Raw genomic sequence first — 19,097 nt, forward strand, 5'->3', positions numbered from 1 at the left:
GGTAGGAATTGGTCAGAAACATTCAGACTTTTTGATATTTGAATGGAACCTGAACTCAGACTTGTGGTTTGCCCAGAACTACTGCCTTCAGATCTTGCTAAAGACAAATACATAGAAGAACATTGTTAGAGTTTGAAACCTCAAAAATCATGAGGCGAAGTTAAGTTGTGCTATTGAAAACATCCCAGAAATGCTTTGCAAATCTATGCGCCTAATTGATTTTTATGGGCCGTCAGTTTTATTTGTTTTTCCTTGTGCAGCTCCTCCAGAAAGAACGTAAGTGAAGAATGGTAGTAAAAGCAGCAAGTGACAATTTCCAAGAGAAAGCAAGAGAGGGATGATTTACTGAGATCTATAATGAGAAATAGACTCCTAGTTTCACAAATTCAGAGAAAGTACTAGTCCTGCATTTACCTCAATTGATGTCATCTGCTGAAGTACCATGCAACTCTCAGAGTCCATCCTTTAGGGCAGTGGGGGGGGGGGGGGGCAACTTGTGGCCCGTGGGCTGTATGTAGACCATCAGGGTAATCCACTGGGGGGCCGTCATTGGCCGGGAATGGTGAACCACAGCCACTGGGAGCTGTGGGCAGCCATGCAAATGTAAACAAATGGCCTGCCAGCGAATTACCCTGATGAGCTACAGGTTGCCATCACTGCTCTAGGGACTCATTTTTCTGATCTGGTGAGCTTTTCCCCTGCCTCTGTCTTGTCATTGACACCATTTCTCTCATGCTCTTTCCCCTTCCCTGACCCCAAAATTCAATCTGTCTCTCTATTCCTGATTGTTAATTGTAATTTTGATGCTTTTTGTGGGGCTTATGTCATTTAAACATTTTATGTGATTAACTGTATCCTTCTACTGTATCCTTTTATGAAGTTTATATTTAATTCCTCTTTGCAGTATGGAGTTTACAGAAATGTGCATGGTGAGCCCAGATTTTTTGTCATATATATATATATATATATATATATATATATATATATATATATATACACACACACACACACACACATACACACTTATTCTCAGTATCATGATTGGACTTATTTGCATTAGATGAATTTTTCCCACCAAAACATCACCTTCTATATGTTAACCATTCTATAAAGTTAATTTATGCTATTTTAATGTCATATAGAATAGCTAATTTTTAGACTCTCCAGTTGTTCATTTCTACCAGTCTGAATTTAGTTCATTTTCATTAACTGGGGAGTCATTGCATTCTCTCTCTCAAACCACATTAACTGGACAGATGTTCTGAAATAGGTTAAAAATCATCCAATAAAGTGCTGATGCAGATCATCAGTCACAGCACTGCATCCATCAGTCTTCTCCACAACCCAAAACAAGCTCAGCGACAGCAAAGTGTTCGGCAGTGATGAACTGACATACAGGGCAATAGTTCTCCCTCTCAGATTCATTTCTTACAATAACTTGGAAATAGTGAGAGGTTTCTTTGCTCGATTAGAGGCTGGAAAAAAACATCAGTACTCAATAGGATTGTCCAATAAGAGGAGGAGAGGAAAGGTGAGGAGTTATAATAATGCCTAGCTCTTATACTTTTCAGCATTAGATCTCAAAGTGTTTTACAAAAGAGGTCAGCATTATTGCGCTAATTTTACAGATGAAAAATAGAGGCATAGGGAGGAGAAGTGACTTGCCTAAGATTACCCACAAACCAGTTCAAGGCCTGGAATTAAACCGAAGTCTCCTAAGGTCCAGTGCCTTATCCACTAGGCTACTCACATTTAACAGATGAGACTGCAAGAATATAGGTGATGTGATTCTCCCAAATACACAGAGGAAATCTGGACAAGTCTGGAATAAGTTCCAGAGATCTGATCCTCAGACAATGTAAATTGATCTAGCTTCTATTGAATTCAATTGAGATAACTCATTTTACACTCGCTGAGTATCCGGCCTTAGTCCTGCTCCTGGTCCTGTCCCTTAAAACTAAAATGGTCTTTCCTCCCCTATATGAAACCTTGCTCGCTTAGATATCTTGTGCAGCTTTAGAAACTAAGCCCTTACTAAGGCACCTGAGGCCATAAATAGCTGTTTTATTTGTTTGTGCTACTTTTGTTTTGGAGTATATTATGATTTCTTCCTGACCAATCAGGCTTAAGGAAAAACAAAAGCAGACAAAAGCCGTCTCTTTTTGCTCTCCCCAAACAGCTATGTCAACAGTGCAACTGTTCAGTAAGGAAGGCAGTCACTACCCAGAGTGACATGCCTTTCAGAAAACCCATGTCCCAAGTGTCTTCTCCTCATTGATGAGGTAGTGTCCCACAACCTCCAGAAGGTTAGTGCTCTGCCCAGACTGAAATTCCACCACATCTCTCAACTCCAGTGTATTAGGTAGATTCTAATTTAGAGCCGCACAATTTAAAAATTCAGGTAATCAGCAGTTGCTGAGATATACAATTCAATTATTCAATTGTTCAAAAAGAACTATTATAGCTTTCCCCCAGCTGTTGAAAGCCTGCCTTTGACCCACCTTGTTTCAAGTTGGTTCTTCCAGGTCAAAGAGGCTTAATGTGGCCTTCTGTTTGTTGAGTTGGGTTAATTTCATCAGCATCCTGCAATTCTGACACTAGTGTAACAGGGGTATCTGAAGGAATGAGGTGATACCATTGTCTAAAAATCCAACAAACTGTTAATGCAGCCAGAGCCCTCACACAGCAGCACTTCTTCCATATAGCTAGCAACAGGCAGCACCATCTATCCAAAGCCTGTCCAACCATGCTCACCTGCAACTCAGCTAATGCTGGTGTAGTTCATTACCATATGGATAGGCAAAAAAACCACCTCATGGACCAACAGTCAGTAAATTCCATCACAACATTCATGCAATGTCACAGAATCAGAAGTGTAGGGCTGGAAGAGTTGAGAGGTCATCTAGTCTAGCGCTCTGTTTTGAGGCATGGCCACATATACCTAGACCATCTCTGACCAGTTTTTGTCTAACCTGTTCTTAAAAATCTCCAGTGACAGGGATTCCACGACCTCTCTTGATAAGTTATTTCAGTAGTTTACTTATCTATCCTTATACTTATAAAGTTTTCTTAGTATCTAACCCAAATCTCCTTTTCTGCAGATTAAGTCATTCTTGTCCTGACTTCAGTGGACATATAAAGAGGACAGTGATCAATTGTTCTAACAGCCCTTTTTTTCCCTCAAGACTAAACATGCTCTGTTTTTTCAACCTTACCTCATAGGTCAGATTTTCTAAGCCTTTTATAATTTTTGTTGCCCTTCTCCGGACTGTCATTGTTCAAGGCAACTGCACCTTTATTCCCCCATTGTGGTCTACCAAGGGCACCTTGTCCAGGCTCCTGGCCCCTCAGTAGTCATCACTCTTGGGCAAAGATCCACATCTCTCTCCCTGACTGGGCTTTTCTAGGCTCCACAGTACCCTGCCTACGTGTGATATTCCCAGCATGCCAGGCTGCCTAAGTGGGTAAGCGTCTGCACTTGGCTTTCTCTTCAAAGACTATGAACAGCTATAATTGGCCACAATTACAAGTTACCATTGAGCTATTGTGACACTTGCCACAGATACCCAGGGTTGTGAGGCACCCAACTACAATCAGCCTTTACTGAGAGGAAGTCTCGTTTGTGCCTTCTGTAGATCACCTCCCTGACTTCACCAGTATCTGGCAACACACGTGAACTTCCAGGCCTCCGCAGGCGTTGCTCTCTCTGTACAAGTTAGAGATAGGCACACACCAAAACCTAAACCCTCCAAGCATCCTCCTAAAGTGTTCAGTCCCTGCTTCACTAAACACTCTCAAATTTCCTATTCCCAAAGGAATACACACCATTTTACTAGGTTCAATTTAGGATTACCTTTCCACTTGACACAAACATAGATGTTCTGGTTTTCACTATACATACTATCAACAAATAGAGGTTCAAATGAAAGAATACTGCAAATATATTGTTACATATAAAATAAAATCATAACACTTTTTAGAGCCTAAACTTAACTCAAGACATTCCCATTTCCTACATGGCAGTTTAGCACAGGTCCTTTCCCAGGATTTCCAGTCAGGTTTGCTGAGATCCTCCTTTCATAAAGTCAAGATCACTGGCAGCTTGTCCTCAAATTGGAGGATGCCAGGGTGTCTCTCCACATGCACCTTCAGATATACCAGACCTTTGATGTTCCCCTTAAAATAGGGCTTCCCCATCCCCGCTCTTTATCTCTTCCTGTTAGTTCCCTTCTGAAGTCTCTGCAAGGTCTTCATTAGCACAACTCAGTATTCTAATAGACTTCTGTTGAGACACAAAATACACAATGGTCCACCAGAGAGGTAAGTATCTCCCACCTCCTGTCTGGAGAAGTGAGTCTCAAGTTACACTACCTTTACCTACAAGGCCTAGAGAACATAAATGGAAAATATGTAAGGAATGTATATACGCTAACATACATCTCAATGATTATGAAGGCAAGTTTGGTAAATGCTTTCAGTAGAGACCTTACATGACCTCTTGGGATGAGCCCAGAGAATCACTTTACCCCTATGTACATCTCTGCCAGTTGACATCAAGAGGTCCTTGGGTCACAACTATTTCTAAGCAAGCAGTTTATCCTTAAGATGAACCTTTACAGAGAAAACAAAACCCTAGATTCATGCTAATAAGCTTACCAGAAATCATCCCCCAGCTCCAACAAGGCATCTAGTAAGAGTCAGTCCTTCAAATACCACAAAGGGCTTTTTCCTGTTGTTACAAGTTCACAGCAGCATTTCATCAGAACTAGCACCCCCATGAGTAGGTCAGTCTTTCCTTTATTCAGCTTGGGCCTTTGACCTTGATATTCCAGGAACAGTTAATCAAAAGATAAGTTATCTCCACAGGGGGTAGCTTCAAAAGTTGGGTTTTTTTGCATAACTGAAGGTGGGGAATTTGCATTCAACCACCCCTAGAGATTCCCAGGCAAACCACTTGATACTGTTTGTCCCATAAGTTCATTATTGTATGACATGGTCCTCTGAAGCTCATAACACTTCCTGGGGTCACATCATACCTCTTGGGGGTGGGAGTGGGAGGTAACAAAAGCCCAGCCCAAAATACATAAATTTTGCATTTAATGCACTAGACTCCAAAGATACTTAATTTGATTCAGTAACTTTTCCCCCCAATGATATTGCAAGAAATTGCCATATCTGTCACTGACTCTCTCCAGTTTGTCCACTTTCACCCAAATTGCCTTCAGATTCACAACCTATTCCTCCCATTAATCAGAATCAAATCTAAAATGACTGTGCCCCAGTTATTTCCTCCACCACCAGAAACAAATAATTTGCCCCCAGTGTATTCCAAGAACTTATTGGACATTGTGTTTTGCCATATTATTTTAACTACCAGACATTTGCTGGAAAAGTCCCCCATTACCAGCAGGTCTTTTGTTTTGGATATTTCTGTTATTTGTTCTAGAGATTCCTCATCCACCTCTTCCTGATTTTGTGGTCTAGCATAGATCCCTACCATAACATCACCCCTGTTTTTCCTCTTTTATCTTCACACAGATTTTCAACTTGTCTGCTTCTTACCTCCTTCTAGACCTCAGAACAAGTGAATATATTCATCATGTATAATGCAACATCATTTCCTTTCCCCCCCCCCCCCTCTGCCTGTGCTTCCTAAATGAGATATAACCACTTTATACCAATCATCTAAATGACTGGAATCCAAATGGTAGGTATTTTGACAGCCTATTTCAGTGACCAGAAGAAGAGGGAGGAGTTTGGTGGGAAATCTGTTTCCTCACTTTACCAGCTATATGAATGTTATATGATCAAAGAATAAAATGTAGGCATCATGAGTTTTGAACTAACCCATCAAAAATAGCCTTAGGAAAAATTTTAATCTCTCAATTTCATAGTAAGATGTTCAGGACCATTTAACTTTTTTTTTAAACCCATGCTGGAGTAAAGTGAGGTTTTTAAGCCTTCCAAGAGCACTCAACATTTTCAGGCAAAATCCCAAGTATTTAAAACAGTGAACAGTGTAGATCAGTTATCGGCAACCTGCAGCTCGCAGGCCACACATGGCCCATCAAGGTAATCCATTGGCGGACTGCCAGACAGTTTGTTTGAGGCAACCAGGCCTCCCGCAGCTCCCAGTTTTTGGGGAGTTTGCTGTTCCCGGCCAATGGGAGCTGCGGGAAGTGGCATGGGCTGCAGGGACATGCTGGTTGATGCTTCCCAGAGCTCCCATTGGCTGGAAATGGTGAACTGTGGCCACTGGGAGCTGCAGGTGGCCATGCAAATGTAAAAAAACTGTCTGGTGGCCCACCCGCAGATTACCCTGACGGGCTGCGGGTGGCCTGTGGGTTGCCCACCACTGGTGTAGATTTTTCTAAACATAACTTAAAAAAAATCGTTTGGCTGCTGGATATCTTTGACAAGACCACTTGCTGAATCAGCAGTTATATTCACTTAGAATTGTTGAATACGGCTGCTGAATATCATTTGCATAATACTATATAACTTCTTGTATATAGATGAAATTAGCTTTGACAGCAAGCTGAGAGATGAAGTATTGAAGTTTAGAACAGGCATCATCATCTTGATCAAATTTCACATGTATTTCTTGAATGATATGGTCCAAGTACACGATATAAACTGCCGTTTGAAATAACTTGTCTGGCATGTGCACAGAATTGTGCTGACTTGTTAACTTTGCCTCTGTTTCATTACCATCCGAGGGATCAAAACAGGAATTGTCAGCTTCCTCAGGCAAACATTTTTACTTTCCGAAAGATCTAACTAGCTTCATGCTCTTAGGATTCTGTCGTCTTTGGTAGTTTTTAGGCATTCTTTTACAGATTCAGAAGCCTCAAACTGATCAATATTAGATGACTACAGGACTTTACATTGTGGCAGAAGTAACATTACAGGTTTCTAAATAAAAAGTGCCCCAATCAAACAAGCACAGAAGGTGGATGAACCCAATGTTTGTGCTGCCAGACTAGTTGCACAGCCTGTGCCTTGCACAAAGTAGTCGATTCCGCTCGAGGGGGAAAACGGTTCCTGAAACTTAAGCACCACAGTATGACTTTTTGTCCGCTTCACCATGCAAAAGGTTTTCAGTTGCATTTTATTAGAATCAGGGATTAGCACCTCAATTTTCAACTTTATTACACAGTTATTGTGTCAAGGAAAATGAAAGGGTGATTTTCTTTTTTTTGATTGAACCAACTGTATTGTATGCTCCACGCGTATCATTAAGAGCTAGATTGAGGTGCTCAGTATAAACCTTGAGCTCTAGGTCTGGTTCTTTTTGAAATGTTCGACTTGTTTGTCATCTATAGGAAGGGCCTGGAGACTGAGGAGCAGAGTTTGAGCAAATCCATGCTTTAAGAAAACTGTCCACTGCAGGTATTTATTTATTTTTTTAATTTCTCTGTTGGCTGAAATCCTGTTTCTTATTCACAGGAGTAGTCCCACAAGGTCAAAATGAGCAACACTGTCATTGAATTCCACTCCATTGATTTCAAACATCTTTTCCTGTCCCTCAGTTGCCACTGTTCTGTCTGACTTCCTCCAGGAAACTCCCATATCAACTGCACTATTAAGTCTCCACTAGCTTGGTTCAAGGTGGGCCTATGGGGGAATAGTCCCGAGTACCCAGAACAACTACAGTAAAAAGATTAGATCCGGTAAAAAAAAAAAGTGTATTTTTTTTAAAATGCAATTTTTCATAAAAACACCATTTTGGTAATAGAGTTTTTAATAAGCTAATGCATTGATACAAATGTTCATCAACATTTTTCAGGGTTTGTTTCCCCCAACATTTGAATTTTCTATGAAAATGTTGTAAAAATCAATTCAAAACATTTCAATCAGCTCTATAAATTAGAACTTGTCGGATACACCATAATTTCCTGTGATGATTACATTTTATAACCATATCATAAAAATTACAAGGGGAACTCTATTTTTAAAAGTCCTGAGGCATGGGAAACCAGAATTTAGCCAAAATCCACTGTGGGAGAAACAAATGTTAAGATTTAATAAAGTTCCTCCTGATTCTCAATAGGCAGTTCAAAAACCCCAGGAGTGTAGTGTGAATCCACAGAGAAGTAAAAGTTTGTCCTGCTCTGCTTTGTAACCACCCTTGACAGCATTCTCTTGAAATCTTTATGTATCATTTTAAACTACTCCTCAGTCTAAGGCAAAAATCTACAAATATGTGCCCTCATGTATTTCTGGAACATATTTCAAGACTATAGGGAGTGTTTTATCTTGTGCCATCACAGTTCTATGGCATTTATATCAGGTGACATGGAGACCAGAAAAAGAGTTTCAAATTAAATAATACAGTACAGCGTATGACAATTTGATGTGTCATTTTTAGAGGAAGTAATGGTGATTTAAGAACCTTCGTTAATTATTATTCAGTTTGAGTATGAGCTCCACAATTTGGTCCCCAGATTTTATTCAGATTTTACACAGGCAAACTGCCATTTTATGCAGTTTGCCTGCATAAAAATGGAGTAAGGATGCAAGTTCCCTCTAAGCTACAGGGCCTTGCAGCTGCCTATTAAGCACTGCAACTCTCCCTGCCGCCTGTCCCCAAGCCCCAGACCCACCTGGTCCTGAACCTGCCATGGCCAGGGGACAGGCACCCCCCACCCCAGGTCCCAACCCAGCCCGGACCTGTCGCAGCTGGGGGAGAGGTGCCTCTTCCCCGAGCCCAGGTGCTGCTGTAGGGAGTCCTCTCTCTTCACCATAGCCCTGGGGAGCCCCACTGCACCCCAAACCTCTCATTCCCAGAATCTGCACCCCCAGCCAGAGCCCTCACCCCCCTGAACACCAACCCTCTGCCCCAGTCCTGAGCCCCCTGCCACACTCCGAATCCCTCTGCCCCACCTCATCCCACAAATTTTGTTATGTGCACCAATATGGAGGTGATGTGTGACACATCACCTCCATATTGGTGCACATAACAAAAATCATTCTGCACGTGGGTGGGAAAAATTAGATGTAACACTGGTAAGGATCACCAGCATTGTCAGGAGGAAATAAAGCTCAAAGTCATGATGGAAAGTTCCTGCTCCAATTTTGGATTTATTCTGTGTAGGGAAGTATTGGTCTTGAGCTCTAACTCTTTCCTGTACTGAACAGGAATTAGACTGTCTCCTTTTACTGCTCCTTAAGTGTTTGAGAGAGGGAATTACTTGATCACAGGAGAGAGAGAAAAAAAAAAGATTAGGGGTCTATTACAGTAGGTGGGCAGGTTGAGGTTCTGTGGTCTGCAATATGCAGGAGATCAGACTAGGTGATCATGAAGGTCCCTTCTGACTTGAAGTCTATGAGTGAAAAATATAAGCTATGCATTTACCAAGCAGCCTAAACACCTCATTACATAAGGAATGCATCTGTTTGCTGATCACATCTCAAATACAATTAAAAATACATGTTTGTAAGTATGTATTATTTATTATACTGCAAGGTAGCCAGTTCAGGGATGCTTTCAATTAGGTATTTATTTAACCTATTAGACATTGTATCACTGTACATATTTATGTAAGCAAGACTAAGGCTACAATTGCATCCAATGAAGTGAGCTGTGGCTCACGGAGGCTTATGCTCAAATAAATTGGTTAGTCTCTAAGGTGCCACAAGTACTCCTTTTAATTTTTTCATGGAGGTCACGGAATCCATGACTTCCAGAGATCTCTGTGAATTCTGCCCCTGGGGCCCTGGAGCTCAGAGCCTAGGGACCCTGGAGCTCCCAGTCTCCAAGGGCAGTGGGAGCCCCCAGAGCTTGGAGTGGCCCCCACAGCTGCCCAACCTCTGCAGGCGGTATGGGGACCCCGCAGCTGAGCTCCCCATTTTGTCAGGGATATTTTTAGTAAAAGTCAGGGACAGGTCATGGGCTTCCATGATTTTTTTCTTTATTGCCCATGACCTAACCATGACCTTTTCTAAAAATATCTGACAAAATCTTAGCCTTACACATTACCATTTCGGGGTGGAGGGGAGGAGAGTCTGTCAGTAGATTTCCATTTGTAAATAAACTTCTGGGGATACAGTGATAGTACAGTTGAGAAGTTTTGGCTTGCACTGTAAAAATCCAAGTGAAATTCATGCCTGGTATGGAACGTCAGTGGACAGCGCTCTGCACCACTTAAGACATGCAAAGACATTCTCCAAGTCTTGGCAACGTGAGCAGTCATGCAGGTCATTCCTATACACCCCTTGCAGAACAGGCTTCTGTGCAGGTCTATCCGGAGCTATAGAAGGCATGTTTCAGGGAGATCCCATGCAACCAAGGTAAAGTAACTAAGCTAGTCCATAGGTTGGGGTAGCAGCTATAGTGAAGGCTGCACAGCATCCCAACCACCTGGCCCTGAGGTGGGAAGAGGCTTTTACCACCCCACACTCTATACATGTAGAGTCCAAATACTGAAGCTTTATGTGGGTAGATTCAATTTCAGGCTATGTATGATACTGTATAGAAATTAAGAAGAGCTGTATCACAATACACTACATGGAAGTGAAGATCTCACAGAAAAATCAGTGTTTTCGCCTGAAGTCTTACCACTGTAGCACAGCACAGGAAACATGGATACCATTACGCCTTTAGATTTATCAATGTTTTTGCAAGAAAAATAAGTCATTGCTCCTTCCTAATTTTCAGTGACACATGCCAGAAATTCTTGGCTGGAATTTTCAAACAGTTTCCTAAATCCAAATGCTTAAGTAAGTGGCCTGATTTTCAAAAGGTGCAGAGCACCTGCACTCTCAATTTGGAAATGTTAGACCTTGCCTTTGCTTTGTAAGAAAGTTATCAGGCACCTGAGTCAGGCTTGGGAGAAAAACGGAGTGGTATGTGAAAAAAAGAAAAAGACTTTCTTTCAAGAGCTCAGGAGCAAACCAGTTGAATGATAATATGGAAAATTACATGACCATATTTTATTATATATAATGAAGGTGGAAAGAGTTTTAGATGTTGCTGCCTAAATCCCAAGGTAATTTATCCACTGGTTAACAATGTTCAGTAGGAGATACCTCTAGTGAAATATAAATCAAAGGAGAGTCAAGAGAAAAGCTGCACATCTTATACAGTAAGATTGCTGAATGGGAGTTACATATTGTTGAACATAAACAGACATGGCTGAATGAGAAAAATGATTGGGGATTTAAAACAGCAGGAGTTTACTGAAGGGATACACAAAATGAAATAAGAGGCACAGGGACATTATTGGTAAGGGATTATGGAGTCTTGTAAAAAATTATGCATATTGAGATGATACAAGAGACACAATTTGTGTTGAGAGTAAGGACAAGAGATTTTTCTAATATTTGGTTATTGATCTCAAGAATGCAAATAAATATTCTCACAAATATGAGAAGCAAATAAAGAGGAGTCTAAATATTCTACATATTTACTAGGAGTCAGATTCTTACTCATGTGGATCCATAGTTGACTCTGGCAACACTCCTTTGATCTTAGTGGGACTAACAGTGGAGCCCAGTACTATACAATAGGACTAAGGAGAAGGGAAAACTGGCCCAAAAGCACCAAGTGAGATTTTGAAAAACATCTTTATCTTCCTGAAGAAAACATTAAAAACATTTGTTCCAAGATTGGGTCTGGAGTAAACCGAGACTGTTTATTACCCACATACATTAATCCTAGATTAGGAGGCAGCCAAATAGGGAAAATTAAATAATCAAACCTCCCAACAACAGTAGGGAGATCAAACATCTCACTTTGAGCAGGAATATTTACAGTATGAGAGAGAGTAAATTCTCCAATCCTTCTTCTAGTGGGAGTGGCTGGATTCATAATTCTCCCACATAATTTCTACAAGAGAAGCTTTAAGTAGAGGAATAGGAGCAATTGCATAGCAGCAGTAGCCATGCATGAACTTTTAAAGCACCTTTTTAGTTTTAAAGCCCATCACCTTGAAAAAAGGTATAAACTCCTCAAGGAGATTTTAAAACGAATCCATCAGCTAAGTATACATTAATACCATTCTGTTTTATAGTCTATTACTCTCACAATTAGATATTGTTAAAAAAAAAAAGAATTCCTAACCCATAAGAAATCAAGATTTCAAAATTTGGTTTTATCCCAACATAAAAGTGGAAATAAGGTTGAAACAAGACATTTATGTAATTTCCCATTGAACAGTTTGACAAAAGTCGATACATTTCTGAGAAACATTTCAGTTTTGTGAAGTCAGCATTTTCCAATTGAAAATCTTCAGAAGGAATAATTTTCAACCAGCTCTACCCATAATATACATATTCTGAGTTATGTTCTCAGCTGGTATAAATCAGTGGAGCTACACTGACTTCAGTGGAGTTATGTCAATTTATGCCATCTGAAAATCTGGCTCTCTTTTTAGTGCTGGATCAAAATCCATTCGTGACTACAACAGTTCATGTCACATTGCTTCCACACTAATTATATTCTTGTCACCATATATTCTGGGCCAAATCCTGCTTGCCTTGCTAACACAAAACTTCCATTAAACTAACAGTTTGGAGTAAGGTGAGCAGAATTTTGCATCTATGAAATATGGCCAGTAATTGTTGGTGAAATCTCAAATGCCTGCCTTATAGCCAGCATAAGGTGATCTAGCACTTTAACTGGCCTCCCTTTTAGCGACCTTCTGAATCTCAGTTTTAAAACAAACTTCCTAGCAACTAAGTTTCAACTTGGATATTGGGTTATGATAAAGTGAGGTCCCATCCAGAGGTTTTTCAAATGTCACCTTGTTTTAAAGAAATGTAATAAGGTGAGGTCCTATAGACCAGTTTGTCTAATTATGCGCTTCCCTTGAATGAATGCCTCATTCCTCTGCTGCATTCTGGCAAGATGAGAGTTCCTTTGCTTGCAATCTGATGCATAAACTACAACAGTAAAATTTAAAAGGAACCAGGGCGGGAAGAGGCGGGGCTGGGGAAGGGGTGGAGTGGAGTGGGGGCAGGGACTGGGGGAAAATCGAGTAGCCCCCAGGTAGAGTGGAAGTCAGCGCCTATGATGGACCTAATCCAAAAGTTGATGAAAGAATCTCACAGAAGGAGCTCATCACCTTCTGTATCATGTCCTAATAACACCTGGATGCCCAGTCCTCTGCCTGTATATTAGAATTCATCATTTAAATATATGGCTTCTCTCCTACAGCGGATACTGCACTGATGGACCCATGTACCCACACCAAGTCCACTGTAGTTGTAGGATGAAAATTACATGCATCAAGCAACAACCTGTATTTTGTGGTCTGCTGGTATTTACACTTTTCCTTATGTTTGTTACTATGAGTATTTAAATTTATTCCAGATATACTGTTGATTTCTTTCGCTATACTTTCTGCTGTGGAGGGGAGCGATTTTATTTGCAATTGGCTTCTGTTTATTTTAATTTATATTTTTCCCTTTCTATTCAAGCTCTGCATGCTATTTCTTGTGGTTTATATATGTCTGTATATCACCCTGAGAAGTCATTGATTCAACAGATTTATTTTGTTTAATAGAGTTCCACTACATTATTTTCTGTAATTTTAGGGGCAGAATAGAAAATTGATTGCAGGTCTGTTCTTTTGGCATACTGTAATTTATATTTTTTGTGCACAAGAAGCAGCTTTTTCTGACAGGTTTATTCTTTTAACAGGTATTTGTTTAAGAAGTGAGTTGAATTGTAAATGTAACAGAGGTACAGATATATTTAATGGATATAGCAAAAATCCCAACTGCCAACTAGTGGGAGAAAAATGCTATGTTTAATAACTGTGGTAGAATCAGATGGCAGTATTTCATGTTGTAATGAGCCAAAGCCCAAACACTACTTTCAAAAACAGATGAAGAAAAACCTAGGCCCCACTGAAGACACTGGAAAATACCCTTTGTCTTCAGTGGGGTCAGTATCTCATGCATGAACTCGGGGTGGAGCGGGGTGGGGTGACGGGAGAAATTCAGTATATTTTAGGATTTGCCATAATAGCTAAAATCAGTCCCTAAGCAATATGAACTCAGATCCTGATCCATTTTTATAACGAGTTATACCAAGCCCAAAACTGAGAACACCTCCAAGCTTTGCGGTTCACAATCCAAAGCCAAATTTTGTGGCCTGAGTTCATCTACGAACAAGTATTTCCATAGGCAGCTTTACATCATCCCCAAATTCTCTGTTGCAATCTTGGAAGCCCCCTGCCTCCCTGACCCTCAACTCCACTGTTGGTTTGAGGGTTGCCAGGTGACTTCTTCTCTGCTTCATGATTGTAATGTTTTGGTACAGTCATGTCATAAAAACTAAGTCGCCCATAAAATATATTTTATTAGTACAAGATGAAAGCAGGCTGAGTTTGCATTTTTATTACCCTAAAATAATCAACTTCTTGTGGAATATGATTTTAAATTGAAGGTTTAAAATATGGAAGTGATTATTTCAGGTTTCACTATAATACATGTTTAAATATTAATACTATTTAGCTCTTCTCAGTAGACCTCAGAGAACTTTGCAAAGAGGGTACTGTCATTCCCATTTTAAGAAGGGGAAACTCAGGCATGGGAAGGGAAATCAACTTTGCCCAAAGTCACTCAGCAGACCAGCTACAGAGCCAGGAATAGAACCCAACTTTCCTGAGTGTCAGTCTAGTGCTCTAGGCCACAGTGCCCCTTTTGTTAGTGACAGTGTTCATACATCATTTTTAAACACTGACCAGAGGTCACTGTAGTTCACATGACCTTATCTCGTTACATCATCTTATTATAAAGAGAGGGCAGAAAACATTTTATTGATTTCCAGACAGTATTTGACAGATTTCCAGAGGCTTAGTGTGACAGATTTCCAGAGGCTTAGTGTGATGAGACGTTGATAACTATTTCTAAGTTCAGAGAGCTGTTGCTCTCTGAATCATAGAAATGTAGGGCTGGAAGAGACCTCGAGAAGCTGAGGTCAGCTCCCTGTGCTGAGGCAGGACCAAGTAAAACTGGACCATTCCTGACAGGTGTATGTCCAACCTGTTCTTAGACACCTCCAATGATGGGAATTCCACAACATCATTGGAAGCCTACTCCAGAGCTTAATTACCCTTATAGTTAGAAAGTTTCTCCTACTATATAATCTTAATCTCACTTGCCATAGATTAAGACCAAACACGCCTAGTTTTCTTAACCTCCCCTGGACTCCCTCCTATTTGTCTGCATCTTTCCTGAAGTTTGGTGTCCAGAACGGGACACAGTATTCCAACTGTCGCCACACCAGTGCCAAGTAGAGTGGGACAACACTCCTGTTAATATGCCCCCAAACAGTTAGTATTTTTTTGCAGCTGCATTACACTGTTGACTTTCAATATGTGATCCACTGTTACCCCCACAGTCTTTCAGTAGCACTTCCACCTCACCATTTATTCCCTATTTTGCAAGTCTGCACTTGTCTTTATTGAATCTCATCTTGCTGAATTCACACCAATTCTCCAATTTGAACTCTAATCCTATCCTCAGAGTGCTTACAACCAAAGTGCTTGGTGTCAACTAAATTTTATGAGCATATACTCTGTTATCAAAGTCATTAAAGAAAATATTGACTAGTTCCAGACCCAGGACTGACCCCTGTGGGACCCCTGCTAGATAGGCCCTTCCAGTTTAACAGTGAATCATTGAGAACTACTCTGAGTATGGTCTTTCAACCAGCTTTGCACTCATCTTGTAGTAATTTCATGTAGACCCTTTCCCTCGTTCGCTTGTGAGAATGTCACGTGAGTGTCAAAAGCCTTACTAAAAATCAAAAAAAAAAAAATCACATTTACTGCTTCCCACCATCCACTAACACAGTAAGCCTGTCAAAGACTAGCTTTCTAATGACTTAGAAAAGCAGCAGTGTGGCTCCTGTTTACAAATGTTTTCGTGTCAGCCTTATAAACAATATAATAAACACCAACAAGCCCAAAAATAATAATTCAGATGGAGGTTTATATTACTAAAAATGACAACTGGCTAAACTGTTGCTATGTGGGGAAAGGAAGGGAAATAAAACAGATTAGCACAGAGAAACAAATGAACGAAGGTGGTTTTTGTTTGATTTGACAATCAATTGTCTGGAAAGCTTCCGAAAACACTGTCCCCCCCCCCCAAAAAAAACCAAACAAAAAAACAAAAAGAAAAACTTGAGACTCAGACATCAGAGAGGTTAGAAATAACGCTGGTTTTCTTATTAAGATGATCCAATGTTTCCTTGTGTTAACCAATAGACGGGCATGATCCAATTTTAATCACTGTGTTCAAATGAATATACTCTTTTTACCTACTTTAGAGACTTAATATTTTTACTGACTTATGGGATGAAGTCCAGTCGTTCATTCCTGTTGCAGAGTTTAGTTCATAGAGAAGACCCAGCAAAGCTTAACTTTTTCCAACATGCACAGAAACTCACTATTCTTCCTGAGCCACTTCATCTTCCTACCATGTAAGTACACTAAACAAATCCATGTCTAGTTCTTAGTCATCAGTTACCAATCAGAGATTCACAGAACAAATTTACGGTACTACATACTCCAATTCATCTCACTTCCAGTATAAATTCAATGGTCCAAATCCTCTGCTAGTATAATTCCATTGCTGGAGTTAAACAAGCAGAAAATTTGACTCAGCCTTCTAAAGTTTCACACAAAATACCTAAATAGTCATCTTATCTTAACCCCATGATCAGCAATGTGTTAATTGTCAAGGAATTCCAATCACTATTCCCCAACAAAGGGCATAAATCTTGTCAGTCTAAATGGAAACCTCAAGGCGAGGCATGAATGAAGCATGAAACAGTGTTCTCATTATACCAGAATTACTTAACTCTGACAGAAATCCTCTTTTACACTCTGCAGAAGGAACACAAACAAAAATTAAGTATTTAAATGTCTGCTCTAAGATGTACAAATGTTCATCCTCCACCTATTTCATTTGGTGCATGTTTAACGTTGTCAACTATTGAATAACTGCAGTGAAGCAAATGAATGGTGTGCAGCTGGTGAAGAGCCAGACGACAGTTTCTTCATTATGAAATTATTGACTTCCTCTGACTCCACAGAAATCTTCCTTTCTAGACACACTGACACTGATGTCTGCAATACAACAGATTTATCCTTTTCAGTCAAGGCAGCTCTTGTATGACTTTCTGCTACATCAATCAGCTTTTGCCAGATTGGCTTCCCTCATTTGGGGACTTCATTAGCTACAGTCTTAAGTGCTTTGTTTCCTAGGAGGCAGTTCACAGTGTACAGTAAGGGCAGTGTGTACATCACCACCTTGATGGGGTGCTTGAGTGCCCTGAGGCTCCAATTCTGCCATCTACTCCATGTATAATGTGGAACTTATATCTACATGAAGCCCCATTCAGAGTAAGGGTCCTCCATGCATGGAATAGGTTCCAGGATTGGGATCTGAGTGGAACAATTTCACAATATGGAAGTATCTTAAACTTTTAAAGGATTTTCCTTTTTCAATGCAATTAACTTCCTTTGATCAGTTAGTACAACAAAATCTTGAAACAGTCTAGCCAATTAGCTGTAATCTGTTGGCAGAACTGAAGATTTTGAAGGTACATTAGTTGATGTCATCTGTTGAACAGTTGTTATCCATTAAACTATACATATTGCCCATAGTCTATTGGGATCTATAGTGCTGTAAAGAGTAATCATGTCCCTCTCTCAGGAATGTCAGTTTTATAGAACTAACCAAAACCCTTACTTGTTTTTTATTCAGTCAAAAATAAATTGATTTCAATAGGAATTCTGACTGATTAAGCCTTTCAGAGTTTGTCCCCAGCTGGTTTGTTTGGTCTTCATTAATTCAAGCTCACTAATATTGCTGACTGAGCCCCAATTTAGGGAAGCATCCTTATTCAGGACAGCACTTAAGTCTGTGCTTAAAAAGTTAAACATGCTTAAGTGCTGTGCTAAATAGGGATGAATTCAAGCATGTGCTTTGCAAAATTGGGGCCATGTTTTATGGAAAACCCACCATATTTACTAAGACATCTTTCAAGTTCATTTTAACAATACCTCAGCCTCCACACAGCTGCTCTGAGGAAGAAGGCTATTACTAATTTCAACTAAGATTTCTAGCATGCATCCTTATATTACAAGTTTTTGTATTTGAGTAAGTTCACTGTAGCTAGTGATACCAGCTGTAGTAGAAATTGGCTTCTCCTCATTATCTAAAGAGGCATGTCCCCTGATGTTAGTACCTCTATTGATTCTACTTCCTGGGCCAGCTCTGTAGCCTCCCTTAGTAGCAGGGGTTACTAGAAACTTCTACTACTATCTATACCATATTGCAGCAGTCCTCCTTCATTTCCTCTATTTGCACTGGTTTCAGAGTAACCGTCATATTAGTCTGTATTCGCAAAAAGAAAAGGAGTACTTGTGGCACCTTAGAGACTAACCAATTTATTTGAGCATAAGCTTTCGTGAGCTACAGCTCACTTCATCGGATGCTTATGCTCAGATAAATTGGTTAGTCTCTAAGGTGCCACAAGTACTCCTTTTCTGTTTGCACTGATATCATTAACTGACAGCATCTCCATACATAAGCAGCAATACGAGTTTAGTAAGAATAGCATACAAGAGGAACAATACAACAGATTTGTGACACAACTGCAATAATAGTGGGTGAGCTATATCACTAGGACTAAATTCCCATATCTGAAATTATATAGCTGTTGATTTAGCACTTCATTCCACGTTTGTATTATATATAGCCCCATTGATCTTAATATTTGTCCTACACTATCTTGACCTCAGATTTTTTTGAGCATCATCTCTGCTCGCTAAGGGTCCATTGCTCTAAAAGGGTGAAATTCACAAAGATCATAATCCATTTAAATCCCATTCATACCAGCAAAATAAGATTTAAGTCCCATATAGGCTTTGTGTTGTCCTCTGCATGGAAGTGAAATTCACCCAGAGGGCTTAGAAAGCAATGTTTTAATAGATCAAATCAAGCTTTAGAGAAAGTTCTCTCCTATATTTTCAGCCAAAGTATATAATACCTAGATTTTACAATCAAAAGAGAGCTAACAATATAATCCTGAAATTCCAAAAAGAGTGGTTTAATTTTAGGTTTTGAAAGTA

The 19,097-nt window shown here is 40.0% G+C and overlaps 2 long non-coding RNA genes across 2 annotated transcripts in view; one reads left to right on the top strand and one right to left on the bottom strand.

The window, feature by feature from the left end:
* Positions 1 to 13,991, top strand: part of LOC142073266 (uncharacterized) — a 33,876-nt gene extending 19,885 nt beyond the window's left edge. The window contains exons 4-5 of the long non-coding RNA XR_012670067.1: positions 7,326 to 7,392; positions 13,160 to 13,991. This is a non-coding gene — a long non-coding RNA (uncharacterized LOC142073266). The remainder of the gene's footprint in view (positions 1 to 7,325; positions 7,393 to 13,159) is intronic.
* Positions 1 to 19,097, bottom strand: part of LOC125643082 (uncharacterized) — a 516,356-nt gene that overhangs the window by 468,840 nt on the left and 28,419 nt on the right. The window lies entirely within an intron of this gene.

Source organism: Caretta caretta, chromosome 9 (assembly GCF_965140235.1).
Source record: "Caretta caretta isolate rCarCar2 chromosome 9, rCarCar1.hap1, whole genome shotgun sequence".
Taxonomy (NCBI): Eukaryota; Metazoa; Chordata; order Testudines; family Cheloniidae; genus Caretta; species Caretta caretta.